The sequence below is a fragment of the Gallinula chloropus genome, assembly GCF_964237585.1.
Source record: "Gallinula chloropus genome assembly, chromosome: 3".
NCBI lineage: Eukaryota > Metazoa > Chordata > Aves > Gruiformes > Rallidae > Gallinula > Gallinula chloropus.
The window spans coordinates 61234921-61247752 of NC_140087.1; the positions used below are offsets into that span (position 1 = coordinate 61234921).

Sequence of the window (12832 nt, forward strand, 5' to 3'; positions counted from 1 at the left end):
TGTTTAAAAAAAGGGAAGATGAGGTACTTAGGGATATGGTTTAGCTTAGGACGGGAATGGTCAGACTTGATGATCTTAAAGGTCTTTTCCAACCTTGTGATTCGGTGATTCTGTAATTACTAGTCAGTAGCAGCTCCTTCTGGAAGCTATATAGCTGAAAACTTTCCCAAGAGTTAACACCATAAATGTTGATTTTTCTTTGGTACAGTGACTGCCTTTCATCAGCCTGGACTCACAAAAATCACGAAGTCTTACCTAATCACAGTATTCTGGAGATCCAAAGTCCCTCAGATTACTGTTCCACTGGGGAAAAAAATTACACTGGCTGGAGGGGATGCTCTGTTTCTTAGTAACTTCTTTCTTTCCACACTTATTCCTGTAGAAGAAAGCAGAAAAACACATGTTATTTTTATTCTATTAGAATAAAAAATGAAAAGTAAAGAAATTAAAATAAACATTTGAAATCTGTTTGGTTTGTTTCCTTCACCCCCATCTTGCTTTGGAGACTGTGATACTATATAAAAACTCACTGAAAACAAAGAACTTAAAAATTATGATATACACATGGCAAGAGCTCACCCCGATTTTACACAAACATATAAAAAATACCACTCCTGAGACAGGATTCTCCCAAACAGTTTGGTCATACTGTAACAGACAATATGTTGCTGGTTCTTTACACCATATATTCTTTGCACCAAGGACCTTGTTTCCATCAACATCCCTCAAATGCTGTGATGAAGTAGCTGTTACTGTCACTCCACTCTCTGTACGGAAAATGATAGGGAAAAACGGTAACCAAAGTTTCACCAACACTTTACAGCTGAAACAGAACAATCACTCAAATCCCTTGATTTGATGTTCTGTACTTCTCCAGCAAGTACTCTTTCACTTCTAAGGTCAAGGCAGAACACAGAGGAACGGCTGAGGCAGCCAATCAAAACTTAAAACTAAACCCAAAACAATTATGCCAGCAAAGCATCAATCACAGTTCACATCAATTTTGTTACAAAGTTCTTTTGTTAACAACTTCTTCCTAAACGTTTTGGTTATTAGGCAACCTTTTCAAAGCACGATAGTTCTTCAGGACCAGTACCGACGTGTGAATAGCAGAGAAGGAAGTGCCTGGAAGCTCCCAGCTCCTGAGGCAGACTGCAGGCAAAGTGTTTCACCACTAGAGGACAGTACAGTGTAACCTCCTGGACATACCTGCATCTGGCAGGGAAAACTCATGGCTTCAACCCTGTCAGAAACCTGACAACCTGAAAATAGAGGACTCTGTGCAGTTAATCGAGGAAAAGAGAAAGGTAAAAACCTAACCAAACAAACAAAGAAATCAAAAAAGGGGAAAAAACCCAGCACATTACTGATTTACTGGGACATGGATATGAGCAGCAACATACAGCCCCAGCAACGATAACCCTGGGTGTGAGCACACTTACGAGCGCCAGGCAGAGACAGTGGGGTGGTCTCTGCTTCTCCATTGTGCTGGGGGTTAAGGAGAAGCCTTAAAGTCTCTTAACACAGTTATGTGGCACAAACACTAAAAAACTCTCTCCTTTCTACTGGTCCTCTTACTCAGGCAAAAGGGCATCAGCTTTGATAGGAAAGTTGCCCACCCAAGTTAAAACTGGAGAAAGGCTTCAAGCCTCACTCTGTTAACAGACTATGCACAGAACTAAAGGGATCAATGAGCTCTGATAATAAAACTAGTAGAGAAAACATCGGGGGATAATTATTTATTCTTTAACATCATTACCTTCTCATTGTGTCATATGACACAACTCTGATCCCACTTAGGTTTCTGAATCAGTGACTCCGACGTGATGATTCACGCCGCGATGCGCCTCTTTCCTTGGGGGGCAGGTGAAGCAAGCTGCACGACACCCAAGGTGTTTAGCAAGTATCTATCTGCGTTACACAAGGACAGCACTTGGGCAGTAACAGCACCAAAAGAACTTAGGACTGGGATTTGAGTGGGGGTCCACATCAGTCAGACCTAGGTCTTTGTTTTGAGCAAAATGACTGCATACAACCCAGAAATTCCCAGAAGAGTTAGTTACACCCTCTTTCCTGCTGCTTTGCACCAAAACAAGGTGTATTTTCACAGACATCTCTTTCAGCAACAGTGCTGGTTTTAAAAGGTTGTTTCTACCAACTTATTCCCACCCTACACCACAATCTTATTTGTGCCAGGACAACTGCTGGTACAGGTACACATTGAACTAACTCTCTCCTACCCCCTCAAAAAAGAGATTAAAAAAAACCCCAAACCCTGAATTAATTTCCCAATCTACTAGACTGTTCAGTCACACAAACTATCACACTTGAGATAAGTGACTATCTGGGTAAAGCTGGGCAGCAAGCTCAAATGAACAGCAAGTAGATGGCACTACCATGAGAAAGAAGTGTTTGTGAAACCACAGCCCCAGCAGAGCCTGAACCTCATCATCAATCACTGTGCTGAAGCACATCTAATTTTGGCACCAGCTGAAGTGTTCAGCTCTTCACATTTTAACCTGAGCACGTAGACAAAACTCAGGCAGTCTTGCCACTTAGAAGATAGTAACTGGTTTAATTATTATCAAATTGATAAATAATAATTAGTTTTTAACTGCTAGTTTTAATAACTAGTATTAAACTATAGTTTCAAGGCATTCCCCCATCCTCTCATGCCTGTTACCTGCTTCCACCTTGCTCACTGCACTTTCCACCCTATCAGCCACAGCAGAGGTTGCAGGATCAGCCTTTGCCACAGCCAGGGCACAGGAGGAAGCAGCCATGGGAGGAATGGGACTTTTCTGTAGCACCTCTGAAGCTATGAGCACAGAAACTTTCATCATCAGTGCCAGATGTTTTTAGGAGACTTCTGATGCTGTTTCCAGGCTGTGCTGCAACCTCTCAGCTGTGCCAAATACAGGCAATTCAACCTGTCTGAGTACTTGCACTCTAGCTGAAGGGGTAGAAACCTCCCAGAGACAGATGGCAGAAACAAGAACTGACTTTATTCTTTCCTTGTTGTTTTTCTTTTTTTTAGCCCCAAATTATTTATCATCTATACTTTCAAGATAAAACTAACAAGCTCTTTTACAGGGTCAGATATTTTCCAAGAATCAAACAAATGAGACCGCTAAAAGTAGCCACAGCTGGTAAAGCAGGATGCTGACCCAAGAGCTCTTGCTCAGCTTTTCTTTACTCTTACCCAAGATATGCTTCCTACTCACTCTGTGGGTTTTCTGTTTTATTTCCCAAACTCTGTTCTTTTTCTTCTATATACGTGCTTCTCCCCCTCAAGACTACTTAGTATTGCCCGTTAGTCCAAACTGTTCAAGTATCCAAGCAGCCTACACGTTTTTCCCCCCAGAATGGCTGATGTCCTTGACTATCTTTCAAAAGACAATGTAATTTCTTTAACTTAAAATTACATGAAATAAAGGGCATCAGTAAAACCTCCTGATTGCAGAAAACAACTTCACTTGGAATAGTCAAGCACAAAGAAAAACACATATCTTCAACCTAGCTGCATTCACTCTTTGATACAATTACACTTGAAAGAGCTTAAACTGGTCATTGGAAAAAAGAATTTTTACAAATTCTTTTAAAAAAAGATTTATGGGGAATCAGTAGTTCTAATTTTCCCTATTGAATATTGTAAATTTTGATATCACAAAGAGGTCTCTGTTGATCAAGAGGGGGTAAAATAACTTTGAAGGTTTTAAAACCTTCTTTTATCTGCAGAAAACACAGTGGCTGCTAGAATGAAACAACAGTCATTAAATATATTGTAGGGTAACCCCAGAGATGTGCATTGTAGAACTTAGAAAATGCATTCAATTCCATACACATTAATCCTATATCACCTGAAGAGGAAAGGCTGAAAAACAGATTTATTTAGATTTATTTCTGAAAAAAAACCCCAACCCAACCACCCCTGCCCCCCAGCCCTCCCCCTCCCCCCCCCAAAAAAACCAACCCACCAAAAATCTTCAAGATGGCATTATAAGAATGAAGTTACGGTGCCCAAGTTATACTTAATCCTTGTGCCCAACAGTGCTTCTATTTGTTCTGCCCAGTGTTTATTTTCATTTCTGAGCACATCAGCCTGGCATTCCACTTGTAGGTGTAGTAAGAGAAAACTAAACTCAAATTCCCTTTGTACAATGTACAACTTTCAAACTTGGATGCCTACATTAAGCCAACTAAAGGTCAGAGCAGGGGCGCTGCAATTATACTTGCTGTTAGAAGAAACCCGAGGCCTCAGTCCAGAAATGTATCAATGAAATTGCTTGGCTTTCAGCTGCTGAGTATCAAACAGAAGTTCAGTGGTGCTTCCCCAGACAGGATCCTATCTACAGACTGATTTTCCACGTTCTTTACAGTATTGCAAATAGGAATCTCTCCTTCAACTTTACTCCATATAGTAGTACCTAGTCACGGGACTGCTTAATGCAGATGCAAGTCCCCTTCCTATATCACAGCTGCGCCTGGGGCTCTAGAAGCCAGTTTTAAAGTTTTGTGCCATATGATTTATGAGAATGGTATGTGCTGTCTCAAGTGAAAGATAGTACCTCTAGCAGAGGGTGCTTCATATTTTCATCAGTACTGGTAACTTGGACTCACCTGCTCTGGCTGGAGTTATAGGGAATTCTCCAGTTTTAAAGTTTTGCTAGTCTTAGCCAGAAGGGATAGTAACAACAGGTTAGAAGTCTGAGTTGACCTGATTATCTTTTTCAGCCCTAAAGCTTGCATTTCCACATGAGGACAGAGATGCTGTCATGCCAGCATGAGGAAAACCTGCAGTGTAACCGTACGTATTGTATCTGTTTGGAGGAGAAAGTGTAGCTTCCCGAAACTTCCAGCACAGTACCTTCCCACAAGCATGAAATTGTCTATTTTGGAGGGAGGGGAAAAAAGGAAAGACAAGATTCCCTAATTACCATATTATGTTCCTCACACTGTCAAGTGATCTCCCACGCTGTGGTGAAGCATGTGAGGCTGGTTAAATCCCGCCACGTTATATAATTTGATGGTAAGAGAGAACTCGGCACGTTAGCCAAATGACTGAGCAGATGCAGCATTTTAAAATGTCTCAACTTTGCCCTGAACAATTTTAAAGCAAAACAAACAAAACTAACCCAGACGGTTCCATCATTCTGATTGTGAATCAGAATCACCAATCTTTGGTGATTGTTTTACTCCTAATTTTTGTCTAGGACACGTGATTTTCTCCCTCTGCCCTCCTCAAACTCCAGCTGTGGGAGTTTTTCCATCTCCCATACCAGTGATGGGAAAGCAAGAGTGAAACTGCTGCTCTGGGTCACACAAGCTGTCACAGAGATCCCGTCCCCAACCTCAACTTCACTGTATGTATCTTCATGTGAATCTGGGGAGGCAACATGTCTTAAGAAGCTGTGACATTTGCATACGCTCACAAAAGTCAGTGAAGGCAGCACAGTCTCCACCTCAGAACCAAAGCAATGGGTGTGGTCCCTGCATCCTACTTTTGTCAAGCAAATACTTGCTCATCTAAATTACGTCTCAAAGATTTTGGGGATGCAGCCTAAATCTGTATCGAGCGTGCAATTTGAATGAACTATGTAACTTCCCATTCAAGTCCATAAAGCTGTATTGCAACACCAATTCTATTTAAGTAATTTGCTGCCCAATTCATCTTGTAAGTCAGGTTCCCACAGTGGAACGGATGGCAAGCTAATAATGAAATGCACAGTCCAAATAGATTGAGCACACGCTGCCTGTACACAGTGAATCAGTATGTGATTCACCCACTTTCATAAAACAGTTGTGACCTTTCATCTGACTACTTCCTCAAACACAATACAGAGAAATATATATAACAAATGGAAATCAGGAACCAACAAATTGGAGGAATAATAATAATAGCTCACCTCATGATTTTTTGCTGTTGTGCTAATCATTACAATGTACACTATCAAACATTTGTCATCTCTTGCTACCCTTTGACTAATTAGCCAGATCAACTAAGGCATAGGTTGCTCTTCATTATTAAATGAGCGAAGGCAAAGAATACGTAGACTTTTGAAGCATCAGGCCCTAGAGACCTCACAAAGGGATAATTAAAAAATACTAATTATATAATATTAATTACAATATGAAACAATGTTATATGAATAAATAAGATACCAACCCACAGATTCGTTCCGTATTTAAGTGACATTTCTACAACTAACTTTCCTTCCTGCCCCTTAAAATGTAAAGCTGACAACAAGCAAACCTGAGCACAAACATTCAATTTCTACAACAAACACAGGTTACACTTAGAATTAGAGAAGGAAAGGTTAACAGTGCACCACACATCTCACCACAATGTGGGAAGAATAGCAGGCATAAAACTAAATACTAGACCAAAATCCTTCCAAGCACCTCCTAGCAATATATTGCCCCATTAAGCATTCTGAAACAACTAATTACCTGTTGTAGAAAAAGCTCTATGTGGTCTCTAGCAACACAAGGTGACAGGCATCAAGAGGAAAATGTATTTTAAATGTTATGCAAATCTTTGGTAGGAAGATTGAAGGAGCACCATTATAATCCAAAACCCAAACCAGCAGCGTTGAGATAGAAGAGCATGATCAGAGCCCATTACATTCTGCCAGGATATCTACATATCTGCAGATACCTTTTATCTACAGATAAAAGAAACAGATGATAAATCTGGGAAGCAAAGGCTAACTGTGTTTTCAAGGGACACCATCCTGCAAATTTATTGCAAACAGTGAAAGTGCATTTTTCTCACAATGTATGACTTTGTAACTGGTGCTCCTCTGCATTTTTTTCCTTCCTTCTGAATCACAGCAGTTATTTCTTAGCAGCTCACTCTGGGCAGGGATCACAGTATTCTAGGGACCACACAACTGGTACCATAAACCCAGAAGGGATGGTTTCTTGGAATGCCATGGAGGTTGCTGCTCACTACCAGGCTGTGCTATGTGTTTGTATCTGGGAGAGACAGCAGAGTCCACAGTATGTTAGAAAATTACCAGGGAGTGGCAGGATTATGAAAAAGGTTGACTACTAAGCAGGTGAAGCCACCACAGTGATGCTTTGCAATTGTTAATAATCCAAATTTTCCACTATGTAGCTAGATGTCCATTTCGCAACCCTCCTGTGGGTCACATCAAAGCCACAGTCCAGCATCTTCCCTTTCCCGTGTGAATGTGGTGCCAGTTTGCATGACCCAGTGCCTGATTCTTCTACATGTTAGACAACACAGGGGGCCAAAATGAGTCAATTAATGAACTATTAGCTGAAATTACAGATTTGTATTTTAAAAAAATAAATCTCCTCTAAACCCAATAAGGAATTCAGTCTTAATGTCCTAATGAGTAACGAAGTTCTATCCCAAACAACACACCCTCTTGATTGCTGACAAGATGCCACAGGAGGAAGAACAAGATGGGAATGGATAAGGATAAAAATATCTTAAAGAAAAGCAGAAGTCCAAGCTTCCCCTTTTCCAAACGATGTATTTATACCCTTTGGCAGGGTGGCACAAACACAGATGACTTACAGGTACTGTATTCACGCTTAAAGAGAAATTTTCTTCTTCGCTGCACTTGGAACTGTTTCCCCACTTCTTTATCAGCAAAATACTAGCACAGTTGAAGCAGCTCAGATGAAGTTCAAATGCTGATGCAAATTCTGAAAGGCCGGGAATATTTGGCTGTTACTCAAATGCAGCAATGGGCAGACACCCACAGGTATAGATGCAATGGGGTGAAATCCTCAGGTCTCCAGTAAAGCTGAATCACACTATCAAACACAGCTGTACCAGTCACATGCTGGGGATTTCCCAGCTGCAGATTCTATCTCCCAAAACACACGTAGTTCGAAACAATTCGGTCACTATGTAATCAGCAACCATGTGACAATTTCATTTTCTCTTTCAAAACATCCAAACAAGTCCGGATTCAGAAAGACTCCATGGCTCAGCCACTGTGACTCTTTCTTAGTACTTTTCCTGCATTTATCATGTCTAACATAACACTGCTGCTACAGGAGGACTGTACTGGCTTTTACAGAACGTGCTTCTATGATCTTCATTCAGGAAGGAAATAGATGTTCTAATGTACTCATGAGATCTAAAGATTTCTTTAGCAACATGAGCTGGAGAAATCATATCAAGACCACAGGTTAAACGTATGACAGTGAGGCATCCTCAGGGTTTGAGTCTATCACTGGAAAATATCCAGTGAAATCTGTATAAAATGATAACCATTTTAACAGCGTATAAAATAGCCAGGAATTAGGAGTCTGCATTTAAAATTCTTTGTATGCTCTAATTCCATTGGCTTATTGTTCCTCTCCTTCCTCAGTTATCACAGAATCACAGAATGTGGTAGGTTGGAAGGGACCTTCAAAGGTCACCTAGTCCAATCACCCTGCAGTGAGCAGGGACACCTTTAACTAGATCAGGTCACTCAGAGCCCCATCAAGCCTGACCTTGAGTATCTCCAGGGACAGGACCTCCACTACCTCTCTGGGGAACATGTTCCAGTGATCTACTGCCCTCATAGTGAGGAGTTATAAACCAGACCACAAGCCCATGAAAGAAAACGTACAACTGAATTTTGTCAGCTGTCTTTTCAACTCTGCTCATCATCAGTATTCTGTTCTCAGATAAGAAAATGGACTGAAGGAAATAATTCTTTACTTCCTGTTTCCTGTCTAGTTTGTGCCAACTGGCAGATTCAAGTAGGAATATTAAGAAAATAATTTTTAAAAGGCTTAATTCCAACATACGTGTATTAAGGAAACATTTTTTGCTGGAAGCACCTGCTGCAGACAGGAGAAACTTTGGTGACAATTATTTTGTTTTGGGAGGAAAGAGGAAGTCAGAAGGAAGAATTGTGTTAGGGGCCCTGCCCTTGCAAAGCATTTGATTTAAAATACTAAAGCAAGGAGACGTCTAAGCCCCTCTTTGTATCACTTTTGAAGGGTTATTGTTTCTGAATACTGATCAAAGTTGAACAGTCACAGCAAAATACGCAGCATGCTCTGCTCCTGGAGAGCAGCCTTCAGCATTGCTATCAGACCAGCTGGATGCTGTAGTTTCTTCAACACCCTTTATACAGTCCCACTGAATTTACTGAACACTATTCTAAGAAAGAAAGAAAAACACACACCAATTTGGAATAAAAAGCTGACACATCCTCCAGACATGCAGAAGTCTGAGTCACAGAAGCAAAATGCAGCAAGATAAGAGGAGGGCCTGCTGTATAAGATCCTTTTTTAAAAGGGGTGAAAAAACCCAAAAAGATGCTCTCTTTTGGCTTCTGCTGGTATACTGCTGTGAAAGGCACACTAATGAAAATGTTGCAGAGAGAACATAATGTGATGATATAAATCTGAAATCTCCTTTTTGCAGCATCACTTCTGGAACAGATGGCATTATCCTCAGAGTAAGTACAGTCAGATGTAGAACAGACAAATGAGTGCATGACTTGGGAAGATGTCATTAACAGGGCTTTTATGAAAATCCACTCCCCGTGGTAATCTCACCTCTCAGAAAAATGCTAAAAGAGGATGGTGCAAGGGCTACCTGTTTCTGATCTGGAGATAGGCTGGGGTAAGCAGAAGAATGTTAAAATAGCAGCATCTGAGCAAGTCGGTAAGAAGGCAAATACAGTACATGCTCAAACAACTTCTGAAGGAATTGAATTAGCATGGCAAAGTATAAAGATGACATTTTTCAGGCCTTTATGTATTGAAATTGGAAGAGGAAATAAGCCAGAGAACATGAAATCATCACCAATACAAAAGAATGATGCCATTATTATTAGTAAACATTGTGCAATGATTCACTTGATTTAAATGCTAAAAATAAAAAACACACACACCAAGAAGGCAGAATGAGCAGGAAGATGACGGGGATACTGCTGCACACAGCCACGCCGGTGGTGCCTGTGTCGCCATCTCAGTAACTCACAACTTCAGTGTCCCAGCAGAGTGATTAAAATCATGATTGAAACTGACGTGGGAAAGTAAAAAAGTGAGAACTTTCTTTAAAAAGAAATCTTAGGATGGTCAAGAACTTGTAATTCCACAGTCAAGGAGAAAATAATTTTGGCTAAAAATTGTGTTTTCTTTCCTTACTCAAGTGTGAAGAGTAGTCCACAATAAAAAGTACTATATAATAAAGGAAGATAAAGAGTAACAGTAATAACTCACATTAATTAGGAACTACTAATGGGAAAAAAATGTATAAGGCAAGCTAGAAACATCTGCAGAAAGTCCACAGCTGACATTCTTCTACCATGATTAAAAAACCAAAATATAAATGCATCAAAACTACAATAGTCTTACCAGTTACATAAACCTTTTGCCAGATGGACATGAAGAGCAATGCAGGAGAGAGAGAAATTTTTAGAAATATTTCTATCCCATATTTGGACAGATGTTCTTATGTCATATGATGTCGAACTATTTTGCAGTCCCATAGTAACCAAGTAGGATGTTATACAACAGGCACTATAAATAAACATTTGAAAATCAGCCAATCCATCTACCTCACACCTAGGAGCTAAGACTGAGAAGTCTTGAGAACTAATCATGTTTGTTTTAATAAATTAAGGCATTCCAGGGAAATTCTACTTGACTGGAAAAGTGCTAGTGTTGTGCCAACAATAACAAAGGCCAACAGATGACTCAGAGAGCTAATGCACAGTTAGTCTGACGTTACTTCCAGGTAATAAAGCTGTTATAAAATTAATAAAGAATTAAAGTACCGGAACATAATTAATATCAGGCAACCTAGTTTTGTGGCAAATAGGTCTTGTAAAATGAAGTTATTTCACTGTTTGATGAGACAGATGTTTGGCTGATGAAAGCAACTGTATATCTGCAAGATATTTCTGGACAGCAGCTGACTTAATAGTGTATGACATTCTCATTATGAAAATTATCACAACACAATATGAATAAAATGTGTTAAATGGACTGAAAGATCTAACAAAGTAATAATGAATGGAGACTTGCAAAAAAACTTCAGTGCTTACAATGTGTGAGAAATAGATATAGTGCTTACAATGTGTGAGAAAGATATAGATCAACAGTGATGTGGAAAATAAATATATGTACATCCATGATAGTAAGATTTGTAAGGTTAATAAAATTGTGGGGGTGAACGCTGAAGACAGCCCTGTAGATCATGTTGAGTCACTTAATAAACTAAACCCCTTCTAATTAAACACATCTTAATACAGCCAAATGCAAAGGGATTAGAACTAAAATCTCCACAAGCAGCCAAATCTTCTCTCTGGAAAACATATGGTCTGAAAGGTACCAAGGATCACAGGTGACATTGTACCAAAAAAACCCAACCCTAATATTATTCTTGTATATATAGATACAAAAGCAAAACAGCTTTATACATTTATATGCAACACTGATGAAACCTACAGTGAAACACTACACCAAGTTTCACAATTTCGAAAGAATGTTTTCAAAGCAGAATACAAAAAAGCAGACAAAATAATGTGAAGAGGAAACTGTTACAGTGGCATGTTTGAAGGAAAGACTTAGCATTCACTTCTTAACGTTATTAACTAGCTTGACCTTAATACATCACAGAAATCACTGGTTCCTACAGGGTTCTTTAGCATAAATCCAAAGTTCAGGTAGGAAACATGGCATATTAAAAAAGTTATTTATAACTCAAATTACCATGGGAATTGTCAATGGTATCTTTAGTTCTTGAGGTCTTCAAGTCCAAATACCTTTTTGAATGTTGTAGCTCAGGGTGTGTTCAGATGTTTCCTGCTACAGTTGAACACAAAATATTCTATACAGAGACAGCTGGGTAATAATGACTTATGATACAAAGTAGCTGATTTAGTAGTTCCTTCTAGCTTTTCTTAACCTCTGTGGATACAGCAAATATATTTTACTCTCTCTTCTAAACTAGTGAGCTGACACCACTCATTTTGGAATACCCTTATGTTGCAATGTACCTTAAATCAATAAAGATTGTCTTTAAGATTAATCTTTTCGATCCTCAGGCTTATCATTGCAATGGGTATTCCCTGGAAAGGAAATGCGATTTGGTTAAAGAAAAGATAGGGGGACAAGGAAAGTGAAAATTCTAAGCCTGATCCCCTTGACATTAATATGTGATTTTCCATCGATTTGGAGAGGCGAGATCTGGAGCAAAGAGTTGGAAATAGGGCTAATTTTGGGGTTCTTAATTCCACTTAGAATTTCTTCAGGAGCAACTGCCTGTCTCTGTGCATGGTGTAATAATGACAGTCAGACCTTCTGCTTTTCCAGAAATAACCATGTCATAAGCTGTGGCTTCCTTGTTTTATTTATTTACAGACACCAACAAGCCTATATAAAGCCTGACCATAACTTTTTCATATACAGTAGTTTTCCTTTTGATATATTTTTAGGTCAATTGCTTTTAAACAATACTTCCTCAACTTACTGAACTTTGCTCTGAGACAGATGATCAAGAGAAATGCAAATACTGTCCTGTTTAAAGGATGACAGCAAACATTTTCCACAGAACTTGTTGAAAGGGTTGGGTATTATGAAGTACAAAGACTTTAGCGTGACTCCAAAGAGGTGCAGCACTCACACCTACAAACTCTGCACCTGCTCTTTGAGTTGCCTCTGAAACAAGACAGGTGTAAATTTATCTATGTGCAAGAAGCAGAAGCTAAGTCACCATCTTTCCGTTTTCTAATAAACAGTGTAATTTGGAAGAAAACAGTTTAAAACCTCTTTGCAAATAATTTTATCAAAGGGAGAATTGTCAGGAATAAGATGACTCATCAAGGAAAAGCTGTGTCCA

At 39.4% G+C, this 12832-nt stretch overlaps 1 long non-coding RNA gene across 1 annotated transcript in view; it reads right to left on the minus strand.

Moving 5' to 3' along the window:
* Nucleotides 1–361: 361 nt before the first annotated feature.
* The window catches only part of LOC311190194, a 43917-nt gene continuing 31446 nt past the window's right edge, over nucleotides 362–12832 (minus strand). The window contains exon 3 of the long non-coding RNA XR_014617194.1: nucleotides 362–376. This is a non-coding gene — a long non-coding RNA (uncharacterized lncRNA). The remainder of the gene's footprint in view (nucleotides 377–12832) is intronic.